Source organism: Triticum urartu, chromosome 4A (genome assembly GCF_056163025.1).
Source record: "Triticum urartu cultivar PI428250 chromosome 4A, HENAU_Tu73, whole genome shotgun sequence".
NCBI classification, from domain to species: Eukaryota; Viridiplantae; Streptophyta; class Magnoliopsida; order Poales; family Poaceae; genus Triticum; species Triticum urartu.
In genome coordinates, this window is record NC_141876.1 from 255331168 (window position 1) to 255352995 (window position 21828).

Genomic DNA, 21828 nt, shown 5'->3' on the forward strand with positions numbered 1-21828 from the left:
AGTGTTCTCCCTGAGTATGCACCGTTGCCAAAGTTTGTCGTGCCCAGACACCATGTGATGATCTGGTGTGATAAGCTCTACGTCCATCTACAACGGGTGCAAGCTAGTTTTGCACACGCAGAATACTCAGGTTAAACTTGACGAGCCTAGCATATGCAGATATGGCCTCGGAACACTGAGACCGAAAGGTCGAGCATGAATCATATAGTAGATATGATCAACATAGTGATGTTCGCCATTGAAAACTACTCCATTTCACGTGATGATCGGTTATGGTTTAGTTGATTTGGATCACGTGATCACTTAGATGATTAGAGGGATGTCTATCTAAGTGGGAGTTCTTTTAATATGGTTAATTGAACTTAAATTTATCATGAACTTAGTACCTGATATTATTTTGCATGTCTATGTTTGTTTTAGATAGATGGCTCGTGTTGTTGTTCCGTTGAATTTTAATGCGTTCCTTGAGAAAGCAAAGTTGAAAGATGATGGTAGCAATTACACGCACTGGGTCCGTAACTTGAGGATTATCCTCATTGCTGCACAAAAGAATGACGTCCTGGAAGCACCGCTAAGTGCCAAACCTGTTGGAGGAGCAACACCAGATGTTATGAACACCTGGCAGAGCAAAGCTGATGACTACTCGATAGTTTAGTGTGCCATGCTTTACGACTTAGAACCGGGACTTCAATGACGTTTTGAGCGTCATGGAACATATGAGATGTTCCAGGAGTTGAAGTTAATATTTCAAGCAAATGCCCGGATTGAGAGATATGAAGTCTCCAATAAGTTCTATAGCTGCAAGATGGAGGAGAATATTTCTGTAAGTGAGCATATACTCAAAATGTCTGGCTATCATAATCACTTGACTCAACTGGGAGTTAATCTTCCTGTTGATAGTGTCATTGATAGAGTTCTTTCACTACAACAAGAACCCACCTATAACAACACATGCCCACCAACGAAATGATAATATGTGTTGTTTGTTTTAATCTCCCACCTCCCCAACTTATGCCACCCACCCCTACTTTGCGCCAACCTCCTCTCTCTCCTAGGAAAAATATAATTAATCACCCTGCACGGGAGTACCCCATCCAGCCCTTTTTCTTATCTGCCATCTCCCCTCCCCACGATTCCCCTCTCACCCGAGCTCCATGACTGTGGTACTACCCGCCACCACCAATTTTTGCTAGGTGAGGCGCTCTCCCACGTCGTCGCTCACAAGTCTGGCTGCCGTGCAGTCGTCTCCTCGATCCTTCATCGTTGTGACTTCCCCACGCTGTCGCACATGCCCCTGTAACAACCCTAGCCGCCACGGGACGCCGGTGTGACTCCTGCGTAGGCCCTCTACCCCGCATCTCCCGTATGCGCCGGTGCCAGCTCGGGCTCGACGGTGCTGCTCGCCACTAGAGCTCGCCTCCGACACTGACGATTTAGTAAGGAATTTTGATACGTCCATTTTGCATCATGCTTTTATATCGATATTTATTTGCATTATGGACTGTTATTTCACTTTATGTCACAATACTTATGGCTATTCTCTCTTATTTTACAAGGTTTACATAAGGAGGGAGAATGCCGGCAGCTGGAATTCTGGGCTACAAAAGGAGCAAATATTAGAGACCTATTCTGCGCAACTCCAAAAGTCCTGAAACTTCCCGGAACATCTTAAAATAAATAAAGAAAAATCATCCCCAAAGATGAAGGCCAGGGGGCCCACACCATTCTCACGAGGGTGGGCCCCCCCTAGGGTGCACCCCCCTACCTCGTGGGCCCCCTGGTGGCTCTCCGACATCCATCTTCTCCTATATGAAGTCTTTCAATGAGAAAAAAATAAGAAGGAACTTTTCGGGACAAGACTCCGCCGCCACGAGGCGGAACCTTGGCGGAACCAATCTAGAGCTCCGGCAGAGCTGTTCTGCCGGGGATACTTCCCTCTAGGAGGGGGAAATCATCACCATCGTCATCACCAACGCTCCTCTCACCGAAAAAGGCAATCTCCATCAACATCTTCACCAACACCATCTCATCTCCAAACCCTAGTTCATCTCTTGTATCCAATTCTTGTCTCAAAGTCCGGGATTGGTGCTAGTAGGTTGCTAGTAGTGTTGATTACTCCTTGTAGTTGATGCAAATTGGTTTATTTGGTGGAAGATCATATGTTCAGATCCTATATGCATATTATTACCCCTCTGATTATGAACATGAATATGCTTTGTGAGTAATTACGTTTGTTCCTGAGGACAAGGGAGAAGTCTTGCTATTAGTAGTCATGTGAATTTGGTATTCGTTTGATATTTTGATAAGATGTATGTTGTCTATCCTGTAGTGGTGTTATGTGAACGTCCACTACATAACACTTCACCATTATTTGGGCCTAGAGGAAGGCATTGGGAAGTAATAAGTAGATGATGGGTTGCTAGAGTGACAGAAGCTTAAACCCTAGTTTATGTGTTGCTTCGTAAGGGGCTGATTTGGATCCACATGTTTCATGCTATGGTTAGGTTTACCTGAACACTTTTGTTGTAGTTGCGGATGCTTGCAATAGAGGTTAATCATAAGTGGGATGCTTGTTCAAGTAAGAACATCACCCAAGCACCGGTCCACCCACATATCAAATTATCAAAGTATCGAACGTGAATCATATGAACGTGATGAAAACTAGCTTGACGATATTCCCATGTGTCCTCGGGGGCGCTTTTCCTATTATAAGGGTTTGTTCCGGCTTGTCCTTTGCTACAAAAAGGATTGGGCCACCTTGCTGCACTTTATTTACTTTTGTTACTTGTCGCTCGTTACAATCTATCTTATCACAAAACTATCTGTTACCACTTATTTCAGTACTTGCAGAGAATACCTTGCTGAAAACCGCTTATCATTTCCTTCTGCTCCTCGTTGGGTTCGACACTCTTACTTATCGAAAGGACTACGATAGATCCCCTGTACTTGTGGGTCATCAAGACTCTTTTCTGGCGCCGTTGTCGGGGAGTGTAGCGCCTTTGGTAGGTGGAATTTGGTAAGGAAAAATTTATATAGTGTGCTGAAATTTACTGTCATTTGTTACTATGGAAAGTAATTCTCTGAGGGGCTTGTCCGGGGTATCTTCACCCCGTCCAGTAGAGCAAAGTGTTGCTCCTCAACCTACTGAACCTATTGAAAATGAAACTCCTTTTGAATTTCCTTCGGGTATGATGGAAAAACTGCTAGCCAACCCTTTTACAGGAGATGGAACAAAGCATCCTGATGAGCACTTAATATATGTGGATGAAGTTTGTGGATATACCCGATGATGTTGCTAAGAAGAAGGTCTTCCCTTTATCTTTGAATGGAGACGCATTGATATGGTATAGGCTATGTGATGATATGAGATCATGGGACTATAAAAGATTGAAGTTGGAATTTCATCAAAAGTATTACCCTATGCATCTTGTTCATCGTGATCGCAATTATATATATAATTTCTGGCCTCGCGAAGGAGAAAGCATCGCTCAAGCTTGGGGGAGTCTTAAATCAATGTTATATTCATGCCCCAATCATGAGCTCCCGAGAGAAATAATTATGCAAAGTTTATATGCTCGGCTTTCTGAAAACAATCGCACCATGCTCGATACTTCTTGTGCTGGCTGTTTTATGATGAAGACTATTGAATTCAGATGGAATTTATTGGATAGAATTAAACGCAACTCTGAATATTGGGACCTCGACGAAGGTAAAGAGTCAGGTATGACACCTAAGTTTGATTGTGTTAAATCTTTTATGGACACCGATATTTTCCGTAAGTTTAGATGTAAATATGGACTTGACTCTGAGATAGTAGCTTCTTTCTGTGAATCTTTTGCTACTTATGTTGATCTCCCTAAGGAGAAGTGGTTTAAATATCATCCTCCCATAGAAGTAAAAGTAGCTGCACCTATTAAAGTTGAAGAAAAGACTGTCACTTATAATGATCCTATTGTCCCTACATCTTATGTTGAGAAACCACCTTTCCCTGTTAGAATAAAGGATCATATGCTAAAGCTTCAACTGTTGTTTGTAAAAGCAATATTAGAACTTATACACCTCCTGAGCAAGTTAAAGTAGAACATAATATTGCTATTGTTAAAGATCTCTTGTCTGATAATATTGATGGGCATGTTATCCAGCTCGAAGGTGAAATTGCTAGAATTGCTAAACCTTGTGATAAAGATAAACATACCTGTGGTAGATGTGCCTGTTATTTCTATTAAAATAGGAGATCATTGTTATCATGGCTTATGTGATATGGGTGCTAGTGCTAGTGTAATACCTATTGACTTATATGAAGAAATTAAGAATGAAATTGCACCTGCTGAGTTAGAAGGTATTGATGTCACAATTAAACTTGCCAATAGAGATACTATTTCACCAATTGGAATTGTTAGAGATGTTGAAGGCTTGTGTGGGAAAACTAAATATCCTGCTGATTTTCTTGTTCTTACTTCTCCGCAAGATAGCTTTTGCCCCATTATATTTGGTAGACCCTTCTTAAATACTGTCAATGCTACCATAGATTGCACAAAGAATGTTGTTACTGTTGGCTTGGATGATATGGTTCATGAGTTTAATTTCTCTAAATTTAGTAAACAACATTATGAGGAAGAATTACCTAGTAAGGATGAAATTATTGGTCTTGCTTCTATTGCCATACCTCCTAGTGATCCTTTAGAACACTATTTGCTAGACCATGAAAATGATATGTTCATGAATGAAAGAAGGGAAATAGATGAAATACTCTTTAAACAAGAACCTATTCTGCAACACAATTTGCCTGTTGAAATTTTAGGGGATCCTCCTCCACCCAAGGGTGATCCCGTGTTTGAGCTTAAACCGTTGCCTGATAATCTTAAATATGCTTATCTTGATGAAAAGAAGATATATCCTGTTATTATTAGTGCTAACCTTTCAGAGCATGAAGAAGAAAGATTATTGAAAACTCTAAAGAAGCATCGGGCTGCTATTGGATATACTCTTGATGATCTTAAGGGCATTAGTCCCACTCTATGTCAACATAAAATAAATTTGGAAGCAGATGCCAAACCAGTTCGTGATCCTCAACGACGTCTGAATCCTAAAATGAAAGAAGTGGTAAGAAAAGGAATACTCAAGCTTCTGGAGGCATGTATAATCTATCCCGTTGCTGATAGTGAGTGGGTAAGTCCTTTCCATTGTATCCCTAAGAAGGGAGGTATTACTGTTGTTCCTAATGATAAAGATGAATTGATTCCACAAAGAATTATCACGGGTTATAGGATGGTAATCGATTTCCGCAAATTAAATAAAGCTACGAAGAAAGATCATTACCCCTTACCTTTTATTGATCAAATGCTAGAAAGATTATGCAAACATACACACTATTGCTTTCTAGATGGTTATTCTGGATTCTCTCAAATACCTGTGTTGGCTAGAGATCAATCAAAGACTACTTTTACATGCCCTTTTGGTACTTTTTCTTATAGACGTATGCCTTTTGGTTTATGTAATGCACCTACTACCTTTCAAAGATGCATGATGGCTATATTCTCTGACTTTTGTCAAAAGATTTGTGAGGTTTTCATGGACGACTTTTCCGTCTATGGTTCCTCTTTTGATGATTGCTTGAGAAATCTTGATCAAGTTTTGTAGAGATGTGAAGAAACTAATCTTGTCTTGAATTGGGAAAAGTGCCACTTTATGGTTAATGAAGGTATTGTCTTGGGGCATAAAGTTTTTGAAAGAGGTATTGAAGTTGATAAAGCCAAGGTTGATGCTATTGAAAAGATGCCATGTCCCAAGGACATCAAAGGTATAAGAAGTTTCCTTGGTCACGCCGGATTTTACAAGAGGTTCATTAAGGACTTCTCAAAAATTTCTCGGCCTCTGACTAATTTATTGCAAAAAGATATACCATTTGTCTTTGATGATGATTGTGTAGAAGCATTTGAAATAATTAAGAAAGCATTAGTCTCCACACCTGTTGTTCAGCCACCTGATTGGAATTTACCCTTTGAAATTATGTGTGATGCTAGTGATTATGCTGTAGGTGATGTTCTAGGGCAAAGAGTTGATAAGAAATTAAATGTTATTCATTATGCTAGTAAGAATCTAGACAATGCTCAAAGAAATTATGCTACTACTGAAAAAGAGCTTTTAGCGGTTGTATTTGCTTGTGATAAGTTCAGATCTTATATTGTTGATTTAAAGTAACTATTCATACTGATCATGCTGCTATTAAATATCTTATGGAAAAGAAAGATGCTAAACCTAGACTTATTAGATGGGTTCTCTTGCTACAAGAATTTGATTTGAATATTGCTGATAGAAAGGGAGATGAGAACCCCGTTGCAGACAACTTGTCTAGGTTAGAGAATGTTCTTGATGACCCACTACCTATTAATGATAGCTTTCCTAATGAACAATTAAATGTTGTAAGTACTTCTCGTAGTACTCCATGGTATGCTGATTATGCTAATTATATTGTTGCTAAATTTATACCACCTAGCTTCACATACCAACAAAAGAAAAAGTTTTTCTATGACTTGAGACATTACTTTTGGGATGACCCACATCTTTATAAAGAAGGAGTAGATGGTGTTATTAGACATTGTGTACCTGAGCATGAACAGGAACAGATCCTACGCAAGTGTCATTCCGAGGCTTATGGAGGACACCACACTGGAGATAGAACTGCACACAAGGTATTGCAATCTGATTTTTATTGGCCTACTCTCTTCAAGGATGCCCGTAAGTTTGTCTTGTCTTGTGATGAATGTCAAAGAATTGGTAATATTAGTAGACGTAATAAATGCCTATGAATTATTCTCTTGTTATTGAACCATTTGATGTTTGGGGCTTTGATTATATGGGACCTTTTCCTGCCTCTAATGGATACACACATATTTTAGTTGCTGTTGATTACGTTACTAAGTGGGTAGAAGCTATTCCAACTAGTAGTGTTGATCATAACACTTCTATTAAAATGCTTAAGGAAGTTATTTTTCCGAGGTTTGGAGTCCCTAGATATTTAATGACTGATGGTGGTTCACACTTTATTCATGGTGCCTTCCGTAAAATGCTTGCTAAATATGATGTTAGTCATAGAATTGCATATCCTTATCACCCACAGTCTAGTGGTCAAGTAGAGTTGAGCAATAGAGAGCTCAAATTAATTTTGCAAAAGACTGTTAATAGGTCTAGAAAGAATTGGTCTAAGAAACTTTATGATGCATTATGGGCTTATAGAACTGCATATAAAAATCCTATGGGTATGTCTCTGTATAAAATGGTTTATGGAAAAGCATGTCACTTACCTCTCGAACTAGAACACAAGGCATATTGGGCTATTAAAGAGCTCAACTATCATTTTAAACTTGCCGGTGAGAAGAGGTTATTTGATATTAGCTCACTTGATGAATGGAGAACCCAAGCTTATGAAAATGCCAAGTTGTTTAAAGAAAAAGTTAAAAGATGGCATGACAAAAGGATACAAAAGCGTTAGTTCAATGTAGGTGATTATGTATTGCTATACAACTCTCGTTTAAGATTTTTTGTAGGAAAACTTCTCTCTAAATGGGAAGGCCCCTATGTTATCGAAGAGGTCTATCGTTCCGGTGCCATAAAAATCAACAACTTCGAGGGCACAAATCCAAAGGTGGTAAACGGTCAAAGAATCAAACATTATATCTCAGGTAATCCCATAAATGTCGAAACCAATATTATTGAAACCATAACCCCGGAGGAATACATAAGGGACACTTTCCGGAACGTTTCAGACTCCGAAAGGGAATAGGTATGTGGTACGGTAAGTAAACCGACTCCAAAACAATTTTTAAGGCAATATTTCTCCATTTCGGAATATTTAGAAAAATAGAAAAATAAGTAGCAGTCCGGGAAGGACATGAGGGCCCCACGAGGGTGGTGGGCGCGCCCTACCCCCCTGGGCGCGCCCCCTACCTCGTGAGCACCTCGTGTGCCTTCCGAACTCCGTTTTCTTGCACGATACGTATTTTGGTTGGTAAAAATTCATTATATATTCTCCCGAAGGTTTTGACTCCCGTATCACGCAAACCTCCTCTGTTCTTCTTTCGAGCTATTTTCTGTCAGGGTTTTCCAGGCCAGGCATCATGTCGTCTCCCTCCTCCAACAATGGTGACAATGATGCTTGGCTAATGAAGATAGATCTGAAGAGGGAAGAACCCACGAGGGTCAACAAGGATGAAAGGATCAAGAAGGCCACGGAGGATCAAGCTCCGGCAGCAAAAGACATCCTTCAACTTGATCATAACCTTCTTACCCCAACTGAGATCAAAGCTTTCAAGATGATTGAGTTAGCTCGTATACAAAACAAGTATCTCACACAAGAAAATATTTTGTTGAAGGAGCATATTGTCGCACTCAAGGGCATTATTCGCAAGCTGGAGGACCTCTTACGCCCGATGTGCGATTACCCGTCACCTCCACCTTCTTCACCGACAAAGGAGACATAATCACATGGGTATGGGCACTCCCCTTGGCAACTGCCAAGCTTGGGGGAGGTGCCTCGGTATCGTATCACAATCACAACTCCTACCTTTACCGTTTTTCTTAGTTTGATCCTATTAGTAGTATCTTGATCTAGTAGAATAAAGTTTATGGCATGATCTAGTTTTGAGTTTTGCTTTATGATCTCTCTATGTAATCGAGTCTGTGAGCTTTATATAGTAAAGATTAGTGTTGAGTCAAGGGCTTGATTATTTTGCCATGATCTTGGGTGAATAAAAGAAAAGAGAAAAAGAATAAAAAGAAACAAAAAGTTCATATTGATCTTATTGAGAGTAATGACTTCACATAGACAGAGTATGATGATTAAAAGTTGTTGGGAGTTGGCAGACATAGCTTTGGTCATTGTTGCAATTAATAGGAAGTAATAAGGAAAGAGAGGTTTTCACATATAGATATATTATCACTGACATCTTTTATGATTGGGAGCACTCATTAAAATATGACATGCTAAAGAGTTGATGTTGGACAAGGAAGACAACGTAATGAGTTATGTCTTTCTTACATCTGAGATAAAGTATGTTGTCATGGATCCTCTAACTTGTTGAGCTTGTCTTTCCCCCTCATGCTAGCCAAATTCTCAGCACCAAGTAGAAATACTACTTGTGCTTCCAAAATCCCTAAACCAGTTTTGCCATGAGAGTCCACCATATCTACCTATGGATTGAGTAAGATCCTTCAAGTAAGTTGTCATCGGTGCAAAGCAATAAAAATTTCTCTAAATATGTATGATTGATTGGTGTGGGAGAAATAAGCTTTATACGATCTTGTGATGTGGAAGTAATAAAAGCGGCGGACTGCATAATAAAGGTTCATATCACAAGGGTCAATATAAAGTGACGTTCTTTCGCATTGAGATTTTATGCATCCAACCATAAAAGCGCATGGCAACCTCTGCTTCCCTCTGTGAAGGGCCTATCTTTTATTATTATCTTCTACCTTATGCAAGAGTCACGGTGATCTTCACCTTTCCATTTTCATTTTATCCTTTGGCAAGCTCAGCATGTTGGAAAGAACATGATATATATATCTAATTGGATGTAGGGGAGCATGAACCATTATTGTTGACATTACCCTTGAGGTAAAAGGTTGTGGGGCAAAACTATAAGCCCCTATCTTTCTCTGTGTTCGATTAAAACTTTATAACCACAAGTATTGTGTGAGTGTTAGCAATTATGAGGGACTAAATAATAGTTGAGTATGTGGACTTGCTTTTTAGCTCTGACATAGACTCTTTCCGATGTTATGATAAATTGCGATTGCTTCAATGACTGAGATTATAGTTTGTCGGAGCCCAATAAGGTTTATGAGTTATACTTTTTGCATTGTGAATAGATCATCACTTGAACATAAGTAATCATATGACAAAATCTATATATGTTGCTGTTATGAGAATAATCATGATGCTTTCATGTCCATATTTTATTTTTATGGACGCCTCTACCTCTAAACATGAGGACATATTTATTGTTATCGGCTTTTCGCTTGAGGACAAGCGAGGTCTAAGCTTGGGGGAGTTGATATGTCCATTTTGCATCATGCTTTCATATCGATATTTATTGCATTATGGACTGTTATTTCACTTTATGTCACAATATTTATGGCTATTCTATCTTATTTTACAAGGTTTACATAAGGAGGGAGAATGCCGGTAGCTGGAATTCTGGGCTGGAAAAGGAGCAAATATTAGAGACCTATTCTGCACAACTCCAATAGTCCTGAAACATCCCGGAACATCTTAAAATAAATAAAGAAAAATCCTCGCCAAAGATGAAGGCCAGGTGGTCCACACCCTTCTCACGAGGGTGGGGGTGCCCCCCCTAGGACACGCCCCCCTGCCTCATGGGCCCCCTGGTGGATATCCGACGTCCATCTTCTCCTATATGAAGTCTTTCGATGAGAAAAAATAAGAAGGAACTTTTCGGGACAAGACTCCGCCGCCACGAAGCGGAACCTTGGTGAAACCAATCTAGAGCTTCGGCAGAGCTGTTCAGCCGGGGATACTTCCCTCCAGGAGGGGGAAATCATCACCATCGTCATCACCAACGCTCCTCTCATCGGGAGAGGGCAATCTCCATCAACATCTTCACTAGCACCATCTCATCTCCAAACCCTAGTTCATCTCTTGTATCCAATTCTTGTCTCAAAGTCCGGGATTGGTGCTAGTAGGTTGCTAGTAGTGTTGATTGCTCCTTGTAGTTGATGCAAATTGGTTTATTTGGTGGAAGATCATATGTTCAGATCCTATAGGCATATTATTACCCCTCTGATTATGAACATGAATATGCTTTGTGAGTAATTACGTTTGTTCCTGAGGACAAGGGAGAAGTCTTCCTATTAGTAGTCATGTGAATTTGGTATTCGTTTGATATTTTGATAAGATGTATGTTGTCTAGCCTCTAGTGGTGTTATGTGAACGTCGACTACATAACACTTCACCATTATTTGGGCCTAGAGGAAGGCATTGGGAAGTAATAGGTTGATGATGGGTTGCTAGAGTGACAGAAGCTCAAACCCTAGTTTATACGTTGCTTCATAAGGGGCTGATTTGGATCCACATGTTTCATGCTATGGTTAGGTTTACCTTAATACTTTTGTTGTAGTTGCGGATGCTTGCAATAGAGGTTAATCATAAGTGGGATGCTTGTTCAAGTAAGAACAGCACCCAAGCACCGGTCCACCCACATATCAAATTATCAAAGTATCGAATGCGAATCATATGAACGTGATGAAAACTAGCTTGGCAATATTCCCATGTGTCCTCGGGAGCGCTTTTCCTATTATAAGAGTTTGTTCCGGCTTGTCCTTTGCTACAAAAAGGATTGGGCCACCTTGCTGCACTTTATTTACTTTTTTTACTTGTCGCTCATTACAATCTATCTTATCACAAAACTATTTGTTACCACTTATTTCAGTACTTGCAAAGAATACCTTGCTGAAAACCTCTTATCATTTCCTTCTGCTCCTCGTTGGGTTCGACACTCTTACTTATCGAAAGGACTATGATAGATCCCCTATACTTGTGGGTCATCAAATTTCTCTCCTCTATTCATACCCTCTCTGTTCCTTGTCCGTGACATAGCATCGTTCCATGGTCGATTCTTTGCCGGAAATCGCAAGCATGGTCTACACTACCTAGTTTTAGCCATTGTGATGTAGTACATCACGGCTGGATAACAACCCATCACGGTCAGTAACCTTGCCGGAGGCTCAAAATTTCACTTCACAATTCTAGGTATTTTTATTCGTGATTGCATCTTTCAGTCTGCACTGCTATCTAGGTCTGCACATGCAAGCCTGTTGTTTCTACTTTGGTTGATCTAATTGGATGTATGGCTGAGTTCGTATGTGTTAATTCTGAAAGAATGCTTGCATCCTCTTTTTCTATCAATAGTCCGTTCTTGCTACTATTTGTGTGGATGAATCCTTACCAATTTCATTGTCAGATGTTGTGTAATACTATAGGAATAAGTCTCACATGTGTCCATGAGTCCTAATATTCCTCTTTATTGTATATATAATCATTATTTTCATCTTCCCTTACAGGTTCTGAAACTGACATTGCTTTAGCCAACATGTGTGTGTTTGTTGGATTGCATTCTCATCCTAGTAGAAGTTCTATCTATTTTGTCGATGAACATGCACGCGATGCTGCAACATGGTTGTGAGTTGCCAAAACATTGTCTCCCTTAATTAACTAATAGGTGACTCAGTTTGAATGGTTGCTCCGCATGCTGAGTTTAGCATGAAGTTTGTGTTTGACCTTTTCATTGCGGTACTTGCAGAATGGTGTCGTGGCAGCACTGCACAATTAATTAACTATGCTGAGAAACATCGCAGCTCTTCTCGTTGTGCCCACATGCTGTGGAACCACCGGCCTGCTCGAGCTGCCCTCACACAGTGCCAACCCTGTGAGAGAAAACTATGGTACTGATTTCTTAGGTTATAAGGTTATGTGTTCCCCTAGGATTTAAGATGGTGAAGTTGCTCGATGTAGGAACTATGGTATACTATGACTGTACCACCTTTTGTTGCTTCTTTACTTGCTTCAATAATAACTTCAGTGTTTGAGTCCAACCCTGTAAGATTTCACTTTGCTCCAATTACTCAATCAGAACTCATGGTTCTAAATGTTGTAGGCTCTGAACTTCCCTCAATCAGAATATGATTCTTCAGAAGATCATGAAATATTTATGTCCCCCTGGTTCTTGCTTGGCCATTTTCTCAAATTAGGAGTTGATATAAACATCAATATTCTCAAGGTAATACACCCTACTTTGCGTAGCAAAGCATATTGAGCTATTGTGAATGCAAAACATCTTTAATAAACTGAAGATGATGTCGCAACCCTACTTTGGTTTATATATTACAAAGATATTGCCCATCTAGGAAAGAAACTGTGGATGCCAAAGTGAACAGCCGTGTGATGTATGCAGCTGGGAAGCTAAAACGTTTGTGTAAGTTCTTCTGGCTTGGTCTCAAATATTAACTTCCTCGAGTAGCAAATGTCTCGGAATCTTCTGAAAGATCGTTTGTTGATGGTATTTGAGCAAAAAGTGTGTAATTTCCCAATCTACATTACCACTAATGCAATTTTCATGCTATGCTATGTTTGATATCTTCTAGCATTCCTTTTATATTTTATGTTAATGTAAATATTGTGCTAAACTTATCTGTACAATTAAATACAGGATTGCTAAGGGTCCTGTAGCTTAGAGAGGCTAATATCTCATTGTGACAAGATAGTTAAGACTTCCTGTACTAAAGTTTACTATATCAATTTTGTACTAAAATTTACCATGTTTCACTAAATTATCTTGTTACTAATTTTTGCATTGTTGTACTAAAATTTGCCTTGATACTGTTGTACTAAAATTTAACCATTGAGTAGGTAGGAAGAATTCAAGGGAGCAATAATAATGATAAAGGATCGCCCAGGAGAAGTTAAATCAAAATCCACTTGACTCACAAATCATAACTAGTACATGATTCATGATAGATTTGCATTAGACACATGACATCCAGTTGTATAACTATATGTAGTAGAGTGTACTTGAAGCCTATATTGATCCTTTTTAACTTGTTTGCAGAATTGGTTTGGCTTGAATTATATATGATGAAATTTAGCTATGTACCTTTACTGGATAAAGGGCACTTTATCAAAATTCAGTCATTTTTTCATAATAGTTGCTTGGATTTAGAAAGCGAATATAGTGAGTGAATATGAATGATTTTGTGGTACAAAAATGTTGACCGTCTTTCCATTCAAATATGTCATCCGATTGACATGTCAATCCCCAAAAAGATTTATGTTTGACATAGTTTATGTTGAACCACTAATTACGCTCCTGTTGCAACACACGGGCAATTTCCAGTATATAAATATATGTCTTGGTAAATCACATTTGTGAGCATGTATCTCAGAACGTAATTCAGGATCATCCAAATTTGGCCATGTGTGAATCATTTTATTTGAATATAAAGTATTTTTGAATTGCTGAAACCTTGTATCTATTAGTATTTTCTATAGAATTGTAGATCTTTCTTTGAAACCAAAGGATGTATTGTCTATTAGAACATGTTTATTTAAGGGAAGTACCTCATTTCTTACAGAGTATGTTTGCTTTAAGGTTTACGTTAACTCAATTGATGGCATATAGTAGATTGTTTCATAAGAAAACAAGGATCAGAAGTGTTTGTCAGATGTAGTCTATTACTCTCCTTTTCTGCATACAAAGCTACTAATGTCATGACCTTCAAGCTCTTTATGTTGCTTGTCTTTTACATTTTGCTGATCTATTAACTTGATTTAATCTACAGTAAGTTACTCATCTCATTTATGTGTTTTTGTATATTGCCAAGATAAAATGGATAATGCATGGCTTGGAGGCTGATTGCAAGGATGAGAATGAGGCTACAACTGGATAATTAGAATGTCATTTTCAAGACGATGTTTGAAATGTTATAGTTGATTGCAAGGTCCAGAATTTGGATACTACTTGATAGTTTCACATCTTATAATCTCTGAGATCGTGTTCTTTGTAATGCAACATAGTTGATCTAATATATGAGACCTTCTTGTTTATTATATTGTGGCTCCTATACACTAGATATATTGACCTAGTAATTCTGGATGTCAATTTATAAAATATCATCAACTATTCATGCTATGTAGTGAAGCCTCTAGTCGTTGCCATGACATGCTACACCATTGTGCAGGGTAGTCACCATCGCATATGATGTGTTGTTAGGCTACAACTCTATATGTTTCTACCTTACAACGCTCCTACATGTCGTTTACCAACACATGTATATACGTTGTTGTAGACCCTAGCAACGCCACCTACGGCAACGCATATTATTCCGTTGGTGTAGACCTTAGCAACGCATATATGGACATACGACAACGCATCGATGCATTGCTAAAGGGGGGTTCTTGTTGTAGTGTTCAATCACTGCCAACAAGCTGCAAGAGCTTCGTGATGAACTATAATATGCAAGAGCCGACATAACTGATAGGCTGATCCTCTGACATGCCTTGCTATCATGATCATGCAAGATGTCAACGCCCATCCCTATGTTAACCCACATGGTGGGCCCATAACCCACAGTTCCACAGGATCGAAACCTGACTCTCCTATACACCCTGTTGTCAAACTTATTCCCCACGCTTGACTTCGTATGTAATTCACGGGCCACCTGCCTAGTGATCTATTCTGGTATCAGGCGCAATACTTATTCCCAATGCTCTGAACCCCTTCACATTTCGTATCAGGCAACAAATGATTGCCTATCCACTTGAAACTTCTTATTGCACCTTCGTACCTTGCTCTTGATATTTTCTTCAGTTTCAATTCGAGAGTTACTTTCTACCACCTTCCCCGATGTTATCGACCAGGTAGTCAACCTTGTAGAGGTCCGCTCTCTCGGAATAACCACCCTTTATTCTTTCGTAAGAACGATGGAGATCCCGAAGAAAAGGACGACTTCACTATGATGACCTGAAGCAGAGAAATGAAGATGTCAATGTAGTGGATCTACCTCTTCGAGAAGAGCAACCAAGACCAAGAACACTCGCTAGAATTTCGTAACCAGAACCTTCCCCCTTACCCCTCTCTTAAATCTCGGGACGAGATTTCTTGTAGTAGAGGAGAATTGTGACGCCCGGATAATTAAGCTACAGTAAACCTCTGCTAATGATGCCACGCCATCGCGGTTACTGTTGTTAATCTCACGTTAGTTCAAACCGATTCAAATTCAAATTCAAAATCAGGCAAATAGTAAAAGTTTTCAAATATTAAAACTAAAATGTTCAAAGTGTGGCAAATAATCTCTGGTTAATTATCATGTTGGAACCAACCTCTTTTGTGATTCAAAAGTGCCCCTGGAAATTTATTTAGTGGTCTGCCAACATTTAAAATTGGCCTTTCCAATTTCTAGAAATGATTAGACAACTCATTTTGGCCTCGAACATTTTGTGACTCGTAGACATAATGTGCTTGTTTTATGAGGCAAGTCTCATATCTAACAAAACTGTTTACAGTTTAATTGAAAACAATAGCAAAGTTTTAAATAGAAAATAAAATGAAAAAGAGAACCCCCCCCCCCTGGCCAACTGAGCCAACTGGCGTAGCTAGCCAACTGGCCGGCCCAGTCAGCCAGCCCACCCCGACCGGCCCATCTCTCCTCGCATAACCCCCCCACCACCCGCAAACCCTAGCCCGCTACACCCCACTCCCCCCGATCCACCTCTCCCTCTCGTTCTCTCGTTTTGGATCGAGAGATCCCCCTCACCTCTGCCCGACGCCCCTCGTCTCTACCCCGGTGGCGCCGACGCCGTTCGACCCCGCCGGACCCTGCTGAACGCCTCCCTCGTCTCTCCCTCTCACCCGATCCAGATCGGACCGGGCCGTCCCCGTTGGCGGCGCCGCCGTTCACCATCACCGGACCGCGCCGCACCGTGCCTGAGGACCGCCGCCTCCGCCCGCCCGCTCCTCCAGGGTCGCCGCACCGAACCTCTCCGCCGGATCTCGACCTCGCCGGCGCCTCTTCCCCGCTGGCCTGCTTCTCCTCTCCGTCCCGGTCGTCCCCGTCAACCGCCCCACCACCCGCTGCCTCATACCCTACAACTACCCCGTGAGCCTCCCTCCTCCTCTGCATCGCCTACTGCCGCTCGCTCCGCCTCGCCTTGGCTGCTACTGCCGCGCCCGCCTCGACTCCCCGCCGGCGCCCCGCTGCCCTGCGACGCCGCTTCGCTCCCGTTGCTCGCCGCCGCACGGTCCCGCGGCTCCCCTGCCGCCCTGCCCTGCAGCCGCCTCCACCGCCCCCTCGCGCGACCCGCCGTCCTCTACGGCAGTCCGGCGCTCGTCCGGCCTCGCCGGTGCCATTCTCGGCCAGCCTCGCCGCGGCCCCAGTCGTCGCCCGACGCCGGCGCCCGTCGGCGGCCGCTCGGCCCTCGCCTGGTCGGGCATCGCTTCGCCCGCTGCCCGCTTGCTCTTTCGGGCCACGCCCGATAGGCCCCTGGGGGCAATGACACGTGGACCCGCCCCAGAACGAATTAAAAAAATGAAATATATAATTAATTTAATAAAAAGGATTAGTTAAATTAAATAATACTTAATTATTTATGCAATTAATTAATTAACTTAATTAACACTGTTTAGATAACTAATTAACTCTAATTAAACCTGCTAATTAAATGTTAACAAATAATTAGTTAGTAGTCTATGACAACCAGGACCCACACATCAGTTGACCCAGTCAAACACACTATTGACTGCTGACATCATGATGATGTCATGCTGATGCAGTAAATCTGTTTTTATTTAAACTAAATCTGTTAATTCCAAAAATGAATTAAAACATTAGAAAATTAATATGAAATAAACCGTATATCGGATGAAAAAACTTTGTACATGAAAGTTGCTCAGAACGACGAGACGAATTCGGATACGCAGCCCGTTCATCCGCCACGCATCCCTAGCATAGCGAACACGCAACTTTCCCCCTCCGGTTCGTCTGTCCGAAAACGAGAAACACCGGGGATATTTTCCCGGATGTTCTCCCCCTTCACCGGTACCACCTCGTACCGCGTTAGGTCACCCCTAGCACAACGTATTGCCGCGTCTTGCTTTGTGTTGCATTTGATTGCTCTGTTATTTATTGTGTTCCCCCTCCGTTACTCCTTTCCGGTAGACTCCGAGACCGCTGCCGATGTCCGTGTGTACGACTACGGTGTTGACGACCACTCTCTCTTGCCAGAGCAACCAGGCAAGCCCCCCCCTTTGATCACCAGATATCGCCTACTCTTTTCTCTATACTGCTTGCATTAGAGTAGTGTAGCATGTTACTGCTTTCCGTTATTCCTATCCTGATGCATAGCCTATCCTTGCTACTACTGTTGTTACCATTACCTGCTATCCTACTGCTTAGTATAGGATGCTAGTGTTCCATCAGTGGCCCTACACTCTTGTCCGTCTGCCATGCTATACTACTGGGCCGTGATCACTTCGGGAGGTGACCACGGGCATATACAAGATACTTTACACAGTTACCTTACCTGTGATACTGTTCGGAGATGGGGGCTGAAGGGGCAGGTGGCTCCATCCTGGTAGAGGTGGGCCTGGGTTCCCGACGGCCCCCGACTGTTACTTTGAGGCGGAGCGACAGGGCAGGTTGAGACCACCTAGGAGAGAGGTGGGCCTGGCCCTAGTCGGCGTTCGCGGATACTTAACACGTTTAACGAGATCTTGGTATTTGATCTGAGTCTGGCTACTGGCCTATACGCACTAACCATCTACGTGGGAGTAGTTATGGGTATCCCAGCGTCGTGGTATCAGCCGAAGCCTTCGTGACGTCAGCAACGGAGCGGCGCGCGCCGGATTGGACTGGAACGCCACTAGGCTAGGTCTGCTTCCGGCCGCCCACGCAACGTGCAGGTGTGCTAAGGGCGATGGGCCCAGACCCCTGTGCGCTTAGGTTTAGACCGGCGTGCTGACCTCTCTGTTGTGCCTAGGTGGGGCTGCGACGTGTTGATCTTCCGAGGCCGGGCATGACCCAGGAAAGTGTGTCCGGCCAAATGGGATCGAGCGTGTTGGGGTATGTGGTGCACCCCTGCAGGGAAGTTAATCTATTCGAATAGCCGTGATCTTCGGTAACAGGACGACTTGGAGTTGTACCTTGACCTTATGACAACTAGAACCGGATACGTAATAAAACACACACTTCCAAGTGCCAGATACAACCGGTGATCGCTCTCTCACAGGGCGACGAGGGGAGGATCATCGGTTAGGATTATGCTATGCGATGCTACTTGGAGGACTTCAGTCTAATCTCTCCTACATGCTGCAAGACGGAGGCTGCCAGAAGCGTAGTCTTCGAAAGGACTAGCTATCCCCCCTTATTCCGGCTTTCTGCAGTTCAGTCCACATATGATAGCCTTATTCCATTTGATACCAATGCATACATATGTAGTGTAGCTCCTTGCTTGCGAGTACTTTGGATGAGTACTCACGGTTGCTTTCTCTCTCTTTTCCCCCTATCCCTTCTACCTGGTTGTCGCAACCAGATGTTGGATCCCAGGAGCCAGACGCCACCTTCGACGATGACTCCTACTACACCGGAGGTGCCTACTACTACGTGATGCCCGCTGACGACGACCAGGAGTAGTTAGGAGGATCCCAGGCAGGAGGCCTGCGCCTCTTTCGATCTGTATCCCAGTTTGTGCTAGCCTTCTTAAGGCAAACTTGTCTAACTTATGTCTGTACTCAGATATTGTTGCTTCCGCTGACTCGTCTATGATCGAGTTCTTGTATTCGAGCCCTCGAGGCCCCTGGCTTGTAATATGATGCTTGTATGACTTATTTTATTTGTAGAGTTGTGTTGTGATATCTTCCCGTGAGTCCCTGATCTTGATCGCACACGTTTGCGTGTATGATTAGTGTACAATTAAATCGGGGGCGTCACATCTATTTTTGATGAATCTCGATAGTAGTGATACACATATTCATAATGTTGAAGCCAAAAGATGCAGAGTTGATAATAATAGTGCAACTTATTTGTGGCACTGCCGTTTGGGTCATATTGGTATAAAGCGCATGAAGAAACTCCATACTGATGGACTTTTGGAATCACTTGATTATGAATCACTTGGTACTTGTGAACCATGCCTCATGGGCAAGATGACTAAAACGCCGTTCTCCGGAACTATGGAGCGAGCAACTGATTTGTTGGATATCATACATACTGATGTATGTGTTCCAATGAATATTGAGGCTCACGGTGGGTATCGTTATTTTCTCACCTTCACAGATGATTTAAGCAGATATGGGTATACCTACTTAATGAAACATAAGTCTGAAACATTTGAAAAGTTCAAAGAATTTCATAGTGAAGTTGAAAATCATCGTAACAAGAAAATAAAGTTTCTACGATCTGATCATGGAGGAGAATATTTGAGTTAAGAGTTTGGTCTACATTTGAAACAATGTGGAATAGTTTCGCAACTCACGCCACCCAGAACACCACAGCGTAATGGTGTGTTCGGACATTGTAATCGTACTTTACTAGATATGATGCGATCTATGATGTCTCTTACTGATTTACCGCTATCATTTTGGGGTTATGCTTCAGAGACGGACGCATTCACGTTAAATAGGGCACCATCAAAATCCATTGAGACGACACCTTATGAACTATGGTTTGGCAAGAAACCAAAGTTGTCGTTTCTTAAAGTTTGGGGTTGTGATGCTTATGTGAAAAAGCTTCAACCTGATAAGCTCGAACCCAAATCAGAGAAATGTGTCTTCATAGGATACCCAAAAGAAACAGATGGGTACACCTTCTATCACAGATCCGAGGGCAAGACATTCGTTGCAAAGAATGGATCCTTTCTACAGAAGGAGTTTCTCTCGAAAGAAGTGAGTGGGAGGAAAGTAGAACTTGATGAGGTAACAGTACCTGCTCCCTTATTGGAAAGTAGTCCATCACAGAAACCAGTTCCTGTGATGTCTACACCAATTAGTGAGGAAGTTAATGATGATGATCATGAAACTTCAGATCAAGTTGTTACTGAACCTCGTAGGTCAACCAGAGTAAGATCTGCACTAGAGTGGTACGGTAATCCTGTTCTGGAGGTTATGTTGCTAGACCATGACGAACCTACGAACTATGAAGAAGCGATGGTGAGCCCAGATTCCGCAAAATGGCTTGAAGCCATGAAATCTGAGATGGGATCCATGTATGAGAACAAAGTGTGGACTTTGGTTGACTTCCCGGATGATCGGCAAGCCATCGAGAATAAATGGATCTTCAAGAAGAAGACTGATGCTGATGGTAATGTTACCATCTATAAAGCTCGACTTGTTGCAAAAGGTTTTCGACAAGTTCAAGGGATTGACTACAATGAGACCTTCTCACCCGTAGCGATGCTTAAGTCTGTCCGAATCATGTTAGCAATTGCCGCATTTTATGATTATGAAATTTGGCAAATGGATGTCAAAACTGCATTCCTGGATGGATTTCTAGAAGAAGTGTTGTATATGATGCAACCAGAAGGTTTTGTCGATCCAAAGGGAGCTAACAAAGTGTGCATGCTCTAGCGATCCATTTATGGACTAGTGCAAACCTCTCGGAGTTGGAATAAACATTTTGATAGTGTGATCAAAGCATATGGTTTTATACAGACTTTTGGAGAAGCCTGTATTTACAAGAAAGTGAGTGGGAGCTCTGTAGCATTTCTGATATTATATGTGGATGACATATTATTGATTGGAAATGATATAGAATTTCTGGATAGCATAAAAGGATATTTGAATAAGAGTTTTTCAATGAAAGACCTTAGTGAAGCTGCTTATATATTGGGCATCAAGATCTATAGAGATAGACCGAGACGCTTAATTGGACTTTCACAAAGCACATACCTTGAAAAAGTTTTGAAGAAGTTCAAAATGGATCAAGCAAAGAAAGGGTTCTTGCCTGTGTTACAAGGTGTGAAGTTGAGTAAGACTCAATGCCCGACCACTGCAGAAGATAGAGAGAAAATGAAAGTTGTTCCCTATGCTTCAGCCATAGGCTCTATCATGTATGCAATGCTGTGTACCAGACCTGATGTGTGCCTTGATATTAGTTTAGCAGGGAGGTACCAAAGTAATCTAGGAGTGTATCACTGGACAGCGGTCAAGAACATCTTGAAATACCTGAAAAGGACGAAGGATATGTTTCTCGTTTCTGGAGGTGACAAAGAGCTCGTCGTAAATGGTTTCGTTGATGCAAGCTTTGACACTGATCCGGATGATT

General features: G+C 41.7%; 1 long non-coding RNA gene across 1 annotated transcript; it reads left to right on the forward strand.

Annotated features, from left to right (window-relative positions):
• The first annotated feature begins 16267 nt into the window (after positions 1 to 16267).
• LOC147975525 (uncharacterized) lies at positions 16268 to 19393 on the forward strand. Its single transcript, XR_015602049.1, has 3 exons — positions 16268 to 16668; positions 17728 to 17802; positions 19100 to 19393. It is a non-coding gene; the product is annotated as an uncharacterized LOC147975525 (long non-coding RNA).
• Positions 19394 to 21828: the final 2435 nt, after the last annotated feature.